At 39.5% G+C, this 13,475-nt stretch overlaps 1 protein-coding gene across 22 annotated transcripts in view; it reads left to right on the plus strand.

Moving 5' to 3' along the window:
- Positions 1-13,475, plus strand: part of macf1.S (microtubule actin crosslinking factor 1 S homeolog) — a 162,286-nt gene that overhangs the window by 103,406 nt on the left and 45,405 nt on the right. The gene's annotated exons all lie outside the window — the stretch shown is intronic.

The raw sequence follows: 13,475 nt of genomic DNA on the forward strand, positions 1-13,475 counted from the left end.
GAGCGATGCTTGAGCCTGTGCCATCCCCGGGGGCGGTACCCGGTGGCGGAGGCGGTGCCAGCCTGGGAGGGTGGGGTTTTCTTCATTCCCGATTCCCGCATCCTTTCTCCGCCGAGCTGTTTTTGGAGATTGTATCGGGCTTGTGGAATAAAGCAAAGCAAGCGAAGCGGACACACCTCCCCTGTGGCTGCATGCTGTGCCCTACGCTGGATGAGCGCAGCCGCGGAGGAAACTCTTTTGTTCCCAGAAGTTTTTTTTTCCTGAGCGCTTCATGCAGAGGAGGAGGAGGGAAGCGGTGTTAGCGAGTAGTGTCACACACTGGCACACATAGACAAAGGCCTCTGGAGAGTGCAAGTAGCGTTACATTGGTGTTGATGTTGCACTTGTAGCATGTCCGCTTGTCTCAGAGGAGGGAGTTGGCTCTTGTTCTGCACTCGGCGCGAGTATCAACCTTGCACTCGTTTACACAAGCAATTGTGCGTGTTGCATTACACAGTGTAGTGGACTCCTTACTGTCACTAAAGCAGGAAAGAAGTTCAGCAGCTGTGCCACTTTCACTTCCAGCGCAAAGCAGCGAGAGAGAGAGTCTGAGCCACGGGTGTTTTGCCTCCAGAACAAAATGCCATGATGTGCATCCCACAGGAAGCCACAGAGTTAGACTCTATTAAAGAACTTCCTGTCTGTGAACGTTCAGGAATATCTGCTCACAGGCTCATTTCAAATCATAACACCCACATCTCTAAGCTCCCTGCAGCTGATCCTGGGCAGAGAGCAAGAGACAGGCAAGCAACATGCTGTTCTCACACTGGGGGAGGATTACAAGCACCGTTTCCACGCTTATTGCAGATGCTCATAAACTAAGGGCCAACAGTTCTAGCACTGTATTTGACATTTTTCAGTCCTGCTGATTGTCTGGATATCATTTAATCGTTGTGCGTTTCTCTGTGTATTTTGGACCATCAACGATTTTCCTGTGGACATGACCGTGTACAGCATCTGATAATGAAAATGTGAGCAGGTTATAGTATTACCCACACCCGACTCTCTTTGTGATTGTTTTCTTTGCTTATATTTATAAAGATCTATTTTTGCAAAGCTCTATTTGGGAAGTATGGGGAAACCACTCAGCCGCCCAGATTGTTTACGACAAAACCCAGCATGTTTGGGGAAAGGGGAGGAGGAGGATGGTTATATTGAAGATTGTTATGTCCCTCAGAGATCCATATATGATACAATGAGGATAAATGAGCAGATTGATCACGGCTGCAAACTCAGTCAGCCGTCTAAAAGTACTGTGGATCAAGGGGAAATTGGCACTTTATCAAGTAATGGAACTCTGGGAACATCCAACATTTATGATGCCAAATCCCAGGAAATAAGAAAGCTGGATGAAAGAGTTATATTTGATGCACTTAAACTAAGCAGCGATACATTAAAATCTGCTCCAGCACCTCCTCGTCGCAGGCAGACCACAGAACGCAAGGAAAATGTAAATCGCAGGTCATGGAAAGCATTCATGCCGCCAAATTTTCCAGAGTTTACAGAGCGCATTGAAGCTTCTTTGAGTGAGGTTTCAGAAGCTGGCACCTCCATCCATTCTTTGCATGACAAGACAGAGTTTAGTCAATTACTGCCGGAAAGCTCCAAGCTCTCTTTCTCTGAGCATAGTACTTCCATATCTTCCACAGTGGAACACAACAGAACCCCTCTGCTTGCATCTGTTGTATTAGGTAACCATAGCTTTGAACACCATGCAGACCAGGCCTTCCCACATATTCAGAGTTTTGATTCATATAATGACCATGAATATGAACAAGATCCTTTACTAATGCATCAAAACACAAACACATGGGCAAAAAGTGGGCACATTTGCCCTAGTGCCACATGGCCACGGGCTTTAAAGAGTTTTATCAAGGGAAGTCTTAGCGATGGGCACCATAAAACATCAGATTTTGCCTATGAAGAATGTGTTATTGAAACATTGCCTTTGTCACCCTGTTTAAGTGATGAGGTTTTGGATGAATCTGTAAATGTTCTGATGGTGCCTAATTTAAGAGAGAAAACAGAATCAGAGCTTAGGTTTGAGGAAGATGAGCGAACAATTTTGATGGAAGCAGGGGATTGGGAGGATATCAGAGAAGCTGGAGTGGAAAACTGTTCCATTCCGACCAAAGACTTTCAGGGCGTACCCCTGGGAGATGTAAATGAAGAAGATGAAATAGAGGCTGATAGGGGGTCACCTCGCCAAAGTAGTCCTGTTAGTAACTCGGGACCTGAATTTTCCACTACTGGTGATGTTGGGATTACCGAGCCAAACCAATGGCATATTTACCAAGAAACAAATCAGAAGTACAGCTGCTTCTCGGCTGTCAGCACTGAACGAAAACCAGCAAAGCGTTGCAGTAAAGTAGGTAGCTATTCGGATTCTGATACAGATTCTGACCAGTTGTTCCTGGAATTGGAAACACAGTGTATACATGAGTTGGAAGAAAACACAGTTAAATCTCAGAATTCCTGTTTAAACGTAAAGACACCAGACTCTGGGAGTTTTCAATTTTTAGCAGAAGGCTGCGCAGAGAGCTCTGAGTATGTCACTGATGATCACATGTCTTTGCTGGCTAATGTCATAGATTTACCCAGCAATCAAACATTTAGCCTTGCTAATCCTAGCACTAATTGTAAATTAACTGTAGAGTCTGCAAATGAATACAATGGGCAGGCTCTAATTTCTAAAACGAATGGTAAAACATTACAGAGTTCAACTGTCGAGCAGCTTCCAACTTTTAAAAAGCAAAATGATACAAATGAGTCCTTATCAAGACAAGCTGATCAGCACAAAGCAACAGTGTCAGTATCTGATGGAGTAGTGTCCATAAGCAAAACATTTGCTTCAAATACTGACGTTTCTCAGGATCCTATGCATTTGCCAGAACTTCCTGAAATTCTTAGTGCACAGAAGTTATCAGCTGATAATCAAGTTTTATGTTTAAGTAAGAATACACAGAGAAAAGAACCATTGGAACGCAACTCTAAAGCAGATTACATAACAAATTCACATGTCAATCAGGAATATGCTGCAGAAGGATATATACATGTAGTATCTGAAAAAACATCTGCATGCCATATAGAGTCTTCCTTGCCTGTGTTTGATGCTATTAATGGTTTATGTTTTGATAATATAGATGTTCCTGGTGTTGCTGACACGTTTGATGTCTCCTTTCAGAGCGAGCATATTGTTAAAGTAGGCACCCTTAGTGAGCTATTGAGTGAATCTGAGGGTGGGTTAGAGCAGACTTCAATTTCTGGGATAGGGGAATATGTTAAATTGTTGAATAGTTCACAGTCGACAGAAGATAGCAGCGCAGGGAACATGCAACAGAGCGGTGTGTATACAGGTGAATTACTAGATAATGTTAACTGTGAAAAACCTAGAAAGATTACGGTTGGTATTCTTAGTGTAGACCCTTACCAGAATAGTATGCTTGACCTAAGTGGAAGTGAAGCCAATTTTCCTGACAATGAAATTTTAAGCAAGTATATTGAACATAATGCTATTGAATTAAATACAGAAAGCCTTTCTTTATTCAAAAAGACAGCAGAGATGCATAGCAACAAATATGATAACATAAATATGTCTGCCAGTGCAGACCAGAACCCTAGCAGTAAGGAACAAGACAATTTGTTAGAAATCAGTGTAGAATCTAGTAAGTATATTGGTACTGGATCAGCTACAGAAGAGGGTCAAGATGGAAACACAAAATTCTCTGTTTCAGTCCCATGTAAAATAAAAGAGAGTGTACCTTATGAAGAAGCAGATTTATATGTACAAGGCCTCAGGGAGCCTCGGTTATGTTCAGAAAAACAGTTCCACAAAGAAGATACTTCAAAACAACCTTTTTCAGAAATACTGGTAAATTCTGACCTTCTTAGTTTTGGAACAGAACAGTCAATATCAGAGACCAATCTGACTGGGTCTTCAAGCGATTTCAGTTTCAACAGTAGCCAAGATTTCATTAGTCCAGATAGAAATCCGGAGCAATATTCTGTTGCAGAATCTATTGGCGGCTCCCCAGCATCTTTACTTCAGTCACCTACAGGATCTAGCACAGTGGCTTATTCATTATCGGAAACAAAACCTGTCTCTTCTTCCGCCATACCAGACTTAAACACCAAAAGTAATGTTGTGACTTCAGTGCCTGCCAAAGACATGGATTTTTGCCAGGTTCATCTAGAGTTAGGGCAACCTCCTCCACCTAGCAGTGTTAAAGAGACAGTTGCACAGGAATGCGCACCTGAGGAAATTGAAGTTATTTCTGCTGGCAGCTCTTTATGTGGAATCAACACAGAAAATAACTTGGCCTCATTCACTCAAGAAGTTAATATTTCTAACAATACACAATGTACAAAGGAAATTTATTCTTCTCCAGCTTGTGAAGATGGAACTATGAATCCTAATTCTTCAGGTCATCATGAGCAGATGGTAAGATCTTTTACTCCATTTCACACCAAACACATTTTACTTTGTTATTTTAAATATCTGTGCTTTGCTGTCTGTGCGCTGTGTCTTGGCTCTTTGTTGATGTTCTGCTCACAGATTCTTACATGCATTTCCATTTCTGGAAAATACTTTTAGGTGGGCCTATCTTGCAGATCATATCTTTCCTGTTGATAATCAAGTTACGTATGAAGAGTTAGTAAAATAAGAGAATGTTTTTTGGTTGATCTCTATAAGGACAGCTAAGACTTTGCAATTATATAACTGCAGAAATAACTGCATTCCAGATTAGCATAGTTTGCTCACCCAGTGGTTAATTATAGATCACCAGTGCACAGAGCTTTTCATAGTTAGTTGTAGGCGGACGGCTCCAGTAAAGCAAGTGCAAGAAAATCTGCTGCAAAGAATTTCTAGTAGAAAGCAGTGATATTTTTGCATGACACAAATAAGGACTTTCCTTGCTAGAAAACACAGAAGGATAACCAGAAATGTAGTATTCCTGTAATCTTGGATCTCTAAAATCAGAGGACTTGCCTCCTTTATTGTAGCACTGTGCTCCTTTCTCATTAGAATGCATCGGGCTGTAATGTGAGCTGGCTTATTTTCCAGCTTTGGTATTTGTTAAACGTGTGTTCTGTTAGGGACCAAAGCCAATAACTTGAATGAGTGTTCACTGTTCAGTGTGGTTTTCTAATGAACTGTAATAACTGAAACCTTGAAAATAAGCACAGTAGTACATCCATCCCTGTGGTTATAAACCCAGATACACAGAATATTGCACATGTGATCACTTGTACATTGTACAAATAGCCACTCAAAGACGAATACCAGAAAGCAGCTTTCAATATAGTCAGGCTAAGGAATGCACAAACATAATTTTGTTTTTCTTTGAATAATACTGATTGTGTATACTTATGTTCTGCATATTTCTGTAACCCAGACAGGGAAACACTCCACCTGAGCATTTTTATGTTCACATTTTACCTGGACACATTTAGGTCTTACTTGTATGTTACCAAACCTACTTTTAAACATCTAGTTAAACATTAATGTCCCCATTTATATGGTGTAGTAGAGTTTTATGGTATCACCCCTCAGAGTTCAAATTCTTGTAAATCATACTTTTGTCAATCATTGACCTGTCCTAAACTGTTTTTATTGAAATGTAGTCTTTGAAACAGTGTGTGCAAATCCATTCACAGAAAGGGAGAGTTCTGTGTGCCACTTTTGAGATCATTGCAGACTATATTTAGAATATTCTATGCAGCTCTGCAGGCCATTGGTGTGCTAAAACCTAAGAAATGAACAGAAAGCTGGGGGAGGAGGAACAGCAAGACATAGTCTTATAATAAAGGCTTACATGACATTCATTTATAAAAATACTGAGGGACCCTAATAATTATATCCTAGGGGAGAAACTCAAATAGAATATAGTGTTGAAGGCTCAGCAGCTTTCAAGTGTGGTGTTATAGGAGAAGCTGTAACAAGATGATACATAAAGGAAATTGTAGTGTAACATTGAGAAGTAATCTTATGTAGAAAAGATATTGACTGTGTGGAATGGATTTCTGGAACAACTGGCAAGGCAGGGCTTAGGGAATTATGCAAGCCTTAGGCATGGTGTTTTGGTTAGCATGCATTTATGTAAAATATCATTAGTCTGTTTTTTTCACACTTAAAGGCAGTGTACAGAACAAAAAGGGCATAGAGCTCATAATGCTTTAATTATCTACCCCATATTTGGTAGAACAGATTTAATTTCGCAGTACATTTGCTGGAGATGAGGAGGGGCATCTCTTTAGCTAACAAATCATCTAGAAATGTAAAAAAAGAAGATAAAATAACCTGTCTCTAACCTGATTTGTTATTGGATTGTCGGCACTCAATCGTCTCAATAAATAATGTTCAGTGTTTACAAACCACAGGACTTGCTATATGTTGATAAATACTTGGATACGTATCAAGTTTTAAGATATGTTCTTTAAGTACAGGTATGGAACCTGTTATACCGAATGCTCAGGACCTGGAGTTTTCCAGATAACGGATCTTTCTGTAATATGGATCTTTAAGTCTACTAGAAAATCATGTAAACATCAAATAAACCCAATGGTTTTGCTTCCAATAAGGGTTAATTATATATTAGTTTGGAATGAGGTACTGTTTTATTATTGCAAAGAAAAAGGAATATGTCACCTTGGCTTTTGTCCTGTATTGTGATAGCCCTATCCTAAATTTATTGCTTATGGGGTGAGTTTGTTTTGGGATAAAAACAAATTATATGTGTACCCCAGGATGCATCCTGTTTAAGAAAAGCATATTTTTGGTTTGTATATTTTTGAATGGTTTTCCCTGATAAGTTACATCATTTTGTGGTTTCTCTGCTTTAAACACCTGTAGTTTTGCAGACATTTCCAGATCTACAACTGAGCCAAATTAAATTTCCCACAGAGGACATTTTGTTAATCTTCTTCCAAAAGCAAATGTGACGTGTTCAAGGCTGACATATATTGGTTTAGAGTGCTTCCACCCCCAGAGAAAAAAAATAGGTTTCTGAAACAGGCCCAGTAAAGTAGCTTTATAAATGAATAAAGAGTCTCAATTTGCACTCAGTAGATAATTTTAAAAAAGTTCATTACATTTAATTCAAACAATTCATTTCTGTTAGTCACCTTTACCAAACCCAAAATCAATTCATTATTAATAACAATTGATGTATTATTTTAAGTTAATCCATATGCTGCAAATAATTTTAATTTAAACTATGCATATTCAGACATTAAATGATTCTAGTATTTTATGTATAAAATTAATTAATTTATTAAACACCATTTTAAGTTAATAAATGTGCTACACATTAATTAAATTGCTTCTATGCACAGTGAATCATTAATTATAGCATTTCATATAATGAATTGATTAGACTGCATTAAATGTAAATAGTTCATTAGACCATCCAATAAAACTGAATACATTTTGATGAATTATGAAAACAGTCCAGTTTCTGTTAACAATAAAAATAGAAAGGAGAGGTTATAAAGTGCCTGTGCTGATTTGAGTCTTCATTTCAAAAACTTCCTTGACTAATGGCCACAATCCATGAGCCCAAGGTTGGGAGCTGCAATATTGCAAAGTCAATTTTGCCTTGGGAGATAAATGTGCGTCTGTGTTTTAAATACGAAGTCAGTGGGAGGCTAATCACCTCGCCGAGTCCACACGCTATAGATCCCCTACTGAGTGCGGTCACATTCATTCAAGCTTGCCGCACAGCCCCATTGTAATACTAGTCAAACTCAAAGCCGCATCTCGTTTCCTAAAGCGGATATTTCCCCATGGTGAAATGTGCAGTGTTAAGGGTTATACATCACTGCTCCTCCGGGTCCGCATTCGTCTAGCGGCCTCAGTATTGCGTTAGCGATCGGGTTTGCCGAAAGGGGAGAGTTAGCGTTACTAGCAGCACCTCAGCACATCAGACAGGCAACTTTCTTTCACTCCTCCATAGAACGCCAACATATGTTTCGCCACAGGTGGCTTCCTCGGGCTGAATTACAGCCTTAGCTGGAGGCGTCTAATGTAGCTCCAAGCCTATTCATATGCTAATGAGCCTTCAAACTCCTATGAGTTAAGACATGAAAAACAAAAATTATAACAACTGAAATATTTCATAATTGCTACTGGAAAGCGATCATCACAAAAGTTACATAGTGCAGTGAAAAAGATACATTTATGCTTTATTCAAAATTACACTGAACCAACATCTTACTTCAGTTCACAATGGCTATCATTCATATTATATGTAGTAGTGTGTAGTAGTTTATCGATATCTCCTCCACGAATCCCCATTGTAATGTGTTCAATGCCATACATTTTAAAGCTTCTATTACAGCTTTTAGGCGACTTCCGCCTTATGTCCCCTATATGTTCTAAAAGCCTCGTGACCAAGGCGTGTTTAGTTTTTCCCGCATACATTAAAGGACATGTACATTCTATAACATAAATCACTGCTGTCGTTACAGTTAATATAGCTATAAATTGGAAAATTCTTTTGTTTCCTTTTAAGATGTTTAAAGTGATAACATCTTTTGACAAATTTACATGCTTTACAGTTCCAACAAATCCAAGACCCAGATGCCTTCTTCCCTAGCCAAGTAGTGGCTTGTGTCTGTTTTGTACCTACAAAATGGCTACGTGTCAATTTATCTTTCAATGAAGGCGCTCTTTTGGCCGTTAATTTGGGGTATGGGCCCACTAGTTCCTGCAATTCTGAATCCGCCAAAAGAATGTCCAAATTATTTCTAAGGACTTTTTTGATATCGTTCTATTGGGAGTTGTAATTTGTAATAAACCTACAGGAGGTTTCACTTGTTTTTTTATTTTGCTTTTAAATTAATTCCGATCTATCTGACAGTCTTGAATTTTGATAGCCTTGTTCAATCATGCTGTTGTCATATGTCCTGTCTCTGAACCTGCTTGACAGTTCTTTGGCCTGTATTTCAAATGTTTTCTCATCTGTACAGTTCCTTCGAATATGGAGGAACTGTCCAATGGGTATGCCTTTTATCAAGGACAAGGGATGATGACTGCTAGCTGCCAATAGGGTGTTGGTCGCAGTAGGCTTCCTATAGGTTTTTTATGAAGAACTCCCTTTTCCTAATAAATTAAAAGTTCAAGGAAAGCCACTTCTCATTGATCGTAGTTTAATGCGAGCTTTATATTTTTATGATTATGGTTCAATTCACATACAAATTTGGTGAGGAGATTCACTGTACCTTTCCATAGGATTAGTATATTGTCCACATAAAGTAGCCAGAGGAGGGCGTGCTCCCCTGCCCACGCCTCCTGAATATCCTGGACCTGGTTGTCTTCCCATCGTCATAGGTGCAGGCAGGTGTAGATGGGGTCGCACTTTGGTCCCGTATTTGCCTATAGAATTGATCATCAAATACCTTGTTATTTAGAATGAAATGTAAGCATTGTATTACAAAATGAGTTTGTTCTTTATATTTGAGACCTCTGCTTGCTAAATACTCTTCACATGCCTGGATTCCTATATTATGTGGAATTAAGGAATACAGGCTTTCCACATCAAGGGTTACCAGGTACCAGGTAACCCCTCGGATCGCGGAACTCACTCCTTCGTTGCATTGTCTAGGGAGTGTGTAGACAATGCAACGAAGGAGTGAGTTCCGCGATCCGAGGGGTTACCATCGCAACCGACGCACCAGCAGCGAGATAACAGCGGCTAATAGGTCCATCGCAAGGGATACATACACCACGGACCGGTCATTGTACCTGACATGCGGAAAGCATAATCGGGGCGAAAGTTTGAAGGGCCTGCCCTCCTCTGTCTCTGACTGGGGTAAGTTTAAACGTATAGTACAATATAAATAGAAGGCAACAAGGTGTTGCTCTGGAGAGTGTTTTTAATGTTTTTAAAAAAAATTTCAACATTACGCACTGGTCACTATACCCTCACTAGCAAACTACATATGTACTTATTTGTCACTGATGGCTAATAATGTTAAGACATATAGTCTAATTTATCAACAAGGGCGCTCACTGATGATGTCACAGCCACAAGGGTGGCGCCATTTTACATGTATAAATTTGGCACTTGTGTTGTATGGTTTTCACTTCCTGAAGACGGCCCGAGTAGGTGGGCCGAAACGTTGAAATAAACTTTTCACTTTTTTCACCATTTCAAGACCTTGGAGTGCGGTTTGTATTTTTGGATTGTTATGCTATGTTATAACCAGCACCCAGGCGGCTGCCCTATATTGAGAGTGCACCACTATAGACTGTTTATATATATATATACCGTATATACTTGAGTATAAGCCGTCCCGAGTATAAGCCGAGGTACCTAATTTTACCTCCAAAAACTAGGAAAGCTTATTGACTCGAGTATAAGCCTAGGGTGAGAAATGCAGCAGCTTCTGGTAAGTTTCAATCAAAAAATTTAGGGTTTCTGCTCCCATTGGAGGTGCCGGCTTCTCGTTTTTGGATGCCGGCGACTATTCTTGGAGACTATTTTTGGACGCTGGCAACTATTCTTGGACGCCGGCGACTATTTTTAGCCACCCGTGACTACTCTTAGACGCCGGCGACCGTTTTTGCGCTTGACCCAAGTATAAGCCGAGGTAGAGTTTTTCAGCATATTTTGGGGACTGAAAAACTCGGCTTATACTCGAGTATATACGGTATATAAAACAAAAAAGGAAAAGTTGTTCTCACCATTCATTTTTAAAACCATTAGGCGGGGGTACAATGAGGCTGTGACCACAAAATACATATAGACAAATACAAGAGGTCCTCTGCACTCAACCCATTATCAATATATTTAAGACAGAGACATTTTGTGCATACTGCTACTGGAAAATGTCTTACCCTTTAAACAAAACAGGGATTTTTTGTCCATATATTGCAATATGTTTAAGCTGGCCAACTACGTCAAAGTCATCCCACATCTGGCCAGTCCTATGCTCAATTTTCATCTGATTCATTAAGAATTTTATTGCTTCATTATACATTTTACAAAGAGACTAAGTTTTACCTGCAACTTACTTGCTGCTTTCAAACTTGGCTGCCCTTTTATTAGCCACCAGTGGGATCACCTGACTATATATATATATTAGGGAGGCACCAAATCTACTATTTGGGATTCCCTGAATCCTTCATGAAAGATTCGGCCAAATACCAAACAGAATGTGAATCCTAATTTGCATATGTGGGAACATTTTTTTTTTACTTCCTTATTTAGTTCCAAAAAGTCACATGATTTTCTCTTCCCACCCCTAATTCACACATGTAATATTTAGGTGAATATTTATCAAGAATCAAATTTGTGAGGGTTTTTCTAACTCGAATAAACTCAAATTTAGAATATTTGGATATTTATGAAAAAATCCAAATATCAAACATTCTAATGAAAAACGACAGGGAAAAAACTTTAATGATCGAGTTCACGTCCCAAGAAAACTCAAATTGATCATGTTTTTGAATAAAAGAAAATATATCTTGAATAAGTGAGTTTCGGTGCAAAAAAAAAAATTGAATCATGGAAAAAATCACAGAAAATTTTTGATAAATCTGCTCCTAAGTGTACTAGAAAATCATGTAAAACATTAAATAAAGCCAATAGGCTCGTTTTGCTTCCAATGAAGATTAGTTATATCTTCGTTTGGAGTGAAGTACAAGGTACTGTTTTATTATTACAGAGAAAAATATTATTTTTTAAAAATTTGGATAAAACGGAATCTATAGGGGATGGCCGTTCCGTAATTCTGAGCTTTCTGGATACAGATCCTACACCTGCATTAAAAGCAGGTAGGATTAAGCCTATGATGGGAGGCGGGCTGGGGGGGGGGGTCATGGCTCGCTAACGTGAATTAGAACATATACAGAACAAAAGTTATAAACCTGTTGACCTTATGCAGACTATGGTGTAATTAGCCCTAGTTGTTAATAGGAGTTGGGGAAGTTAAACTCCCCTCTAGGTGAATGGATACTTGAACAATGCTATAAATGATGGGTATACCAGCTACATTACTAAACAACATATTATGTAAATGTAATCTCTTTAAATGCTATGTAACAGAAACACAATTACTTTTATGGCATGTGTCTTATTGCTTTTTTTCTTTTGTTTTGTTTGATATAAAACAATAAAATCAGGTAGGATTCAAAATAATTAGAATTTTGGTGAAAAATTGACTCCCATGAGAAAAGGTAGAGTTTCAAGACTAGACTTTTGAAAAAAAAGGAATCAGGAAAGAGAGTCATAACAATTAAGACTCTGGTTGTATTCCCTGACTTTCTAAATAAGTTTATGCTTTATCACATTATTCTCTAGTATGTTATGGCACAGGTATATCATGTTTTTATAACAAAAGTAGGACTCTGTGTCTGGCTTAAGTATGTTTATTTTGTTGGACACAGTGATTGAATAAAATTATGTCTGTACCCGACTGAGCAAAGTGTTATAATTTACGTGCTGTTGTCTCCATTTAAAACTCCCCGCCTTGCCTTTTGCAAGGAACTATGCCTGTGTAGCCCTATAATCAGAGCTGGATTTACCAGACGGGCGCCCCCAAGCCATGCGGTCCTAGCACCCGCCCGCGCAACCCCTCGTGGGCGCACAAATGTGCTGGAGCACTGGGGAGCTGACTTGGTGGCATGCCGCCCCTAGTAATCTGCCGCCTTAGGCCCGGGCCTTTGTGGCCAGTGTCGGACTGGCCCGGTGTGAAACCAGGAAAAAACCCGGTGGGCCCTGACCCTTAATGGGCCCCAGCCGGGCCAGACCCCTCTCCCGACCAGTTTTTTAAACGAAAAAATCCAGGATTCGGTTCGGGATTCGGCCAGGATTCTGCCTTTTTCAGCAGGATTCGGCCGAATCCTTCTGTCCAGCCGAACCGAAATCCGAATCCTAATTTGCATATGCAAATCAGGGGCGGAGAGGGAAATCGTGTGACTTTTTGTCACAAAACAAGGAAGTGAAAAATGTTTTCCCCTTCCCACCCCTAATTTGCATATGCAAATTAGGATTCAGTTCAGTATTCGGCGGAATCCTTCGTGAAGGATTTGGGGGTTCGGCCGAATCCAAAATAGTGGATTCGGTGCATCCCTAGTTCACACTGAATCGTACGATCCCAGGGGGCGGCCCGTGTTTTTTTAAAATGCCAATTTTCTATTTATGATTACCCAATGGCACATACTACTAGAAAAGTATATTATTATGAAAATGGTATATTTACATGAAGCAGGGTTTTACATATGAGCTGTGTTATGCAATATCTTTTTAAAGAGACCTACATTGTTTGGGGGTATAGTTTTCCTTTAAGTTCTCCTTGAAACATATTGGTCTGTACCTATATTATTCATTATTTTTTTTTTTTTTTTTTGCTTGCTACCAGTGCTTCCCTGGTGGCCTGCTGAGAAACGATTTCATGCCATAGGTCAAGGGTACAACTTTAATAGAACGGGA

This window comes from Xenopus laevis, chromosome 2S (genome assembly GCF_017654675.1).
Source record: "Xenopus laevis strain J_2021 chromosome 2S, Xenopus_laevis_v10.1, whole genome shotgun sequence".
Lineage (NCBI taxonomy): Eukaryota > Metazoa > Chordata > Amphibia > Anura > Pipidae > Xenopus > Xenopus laevis.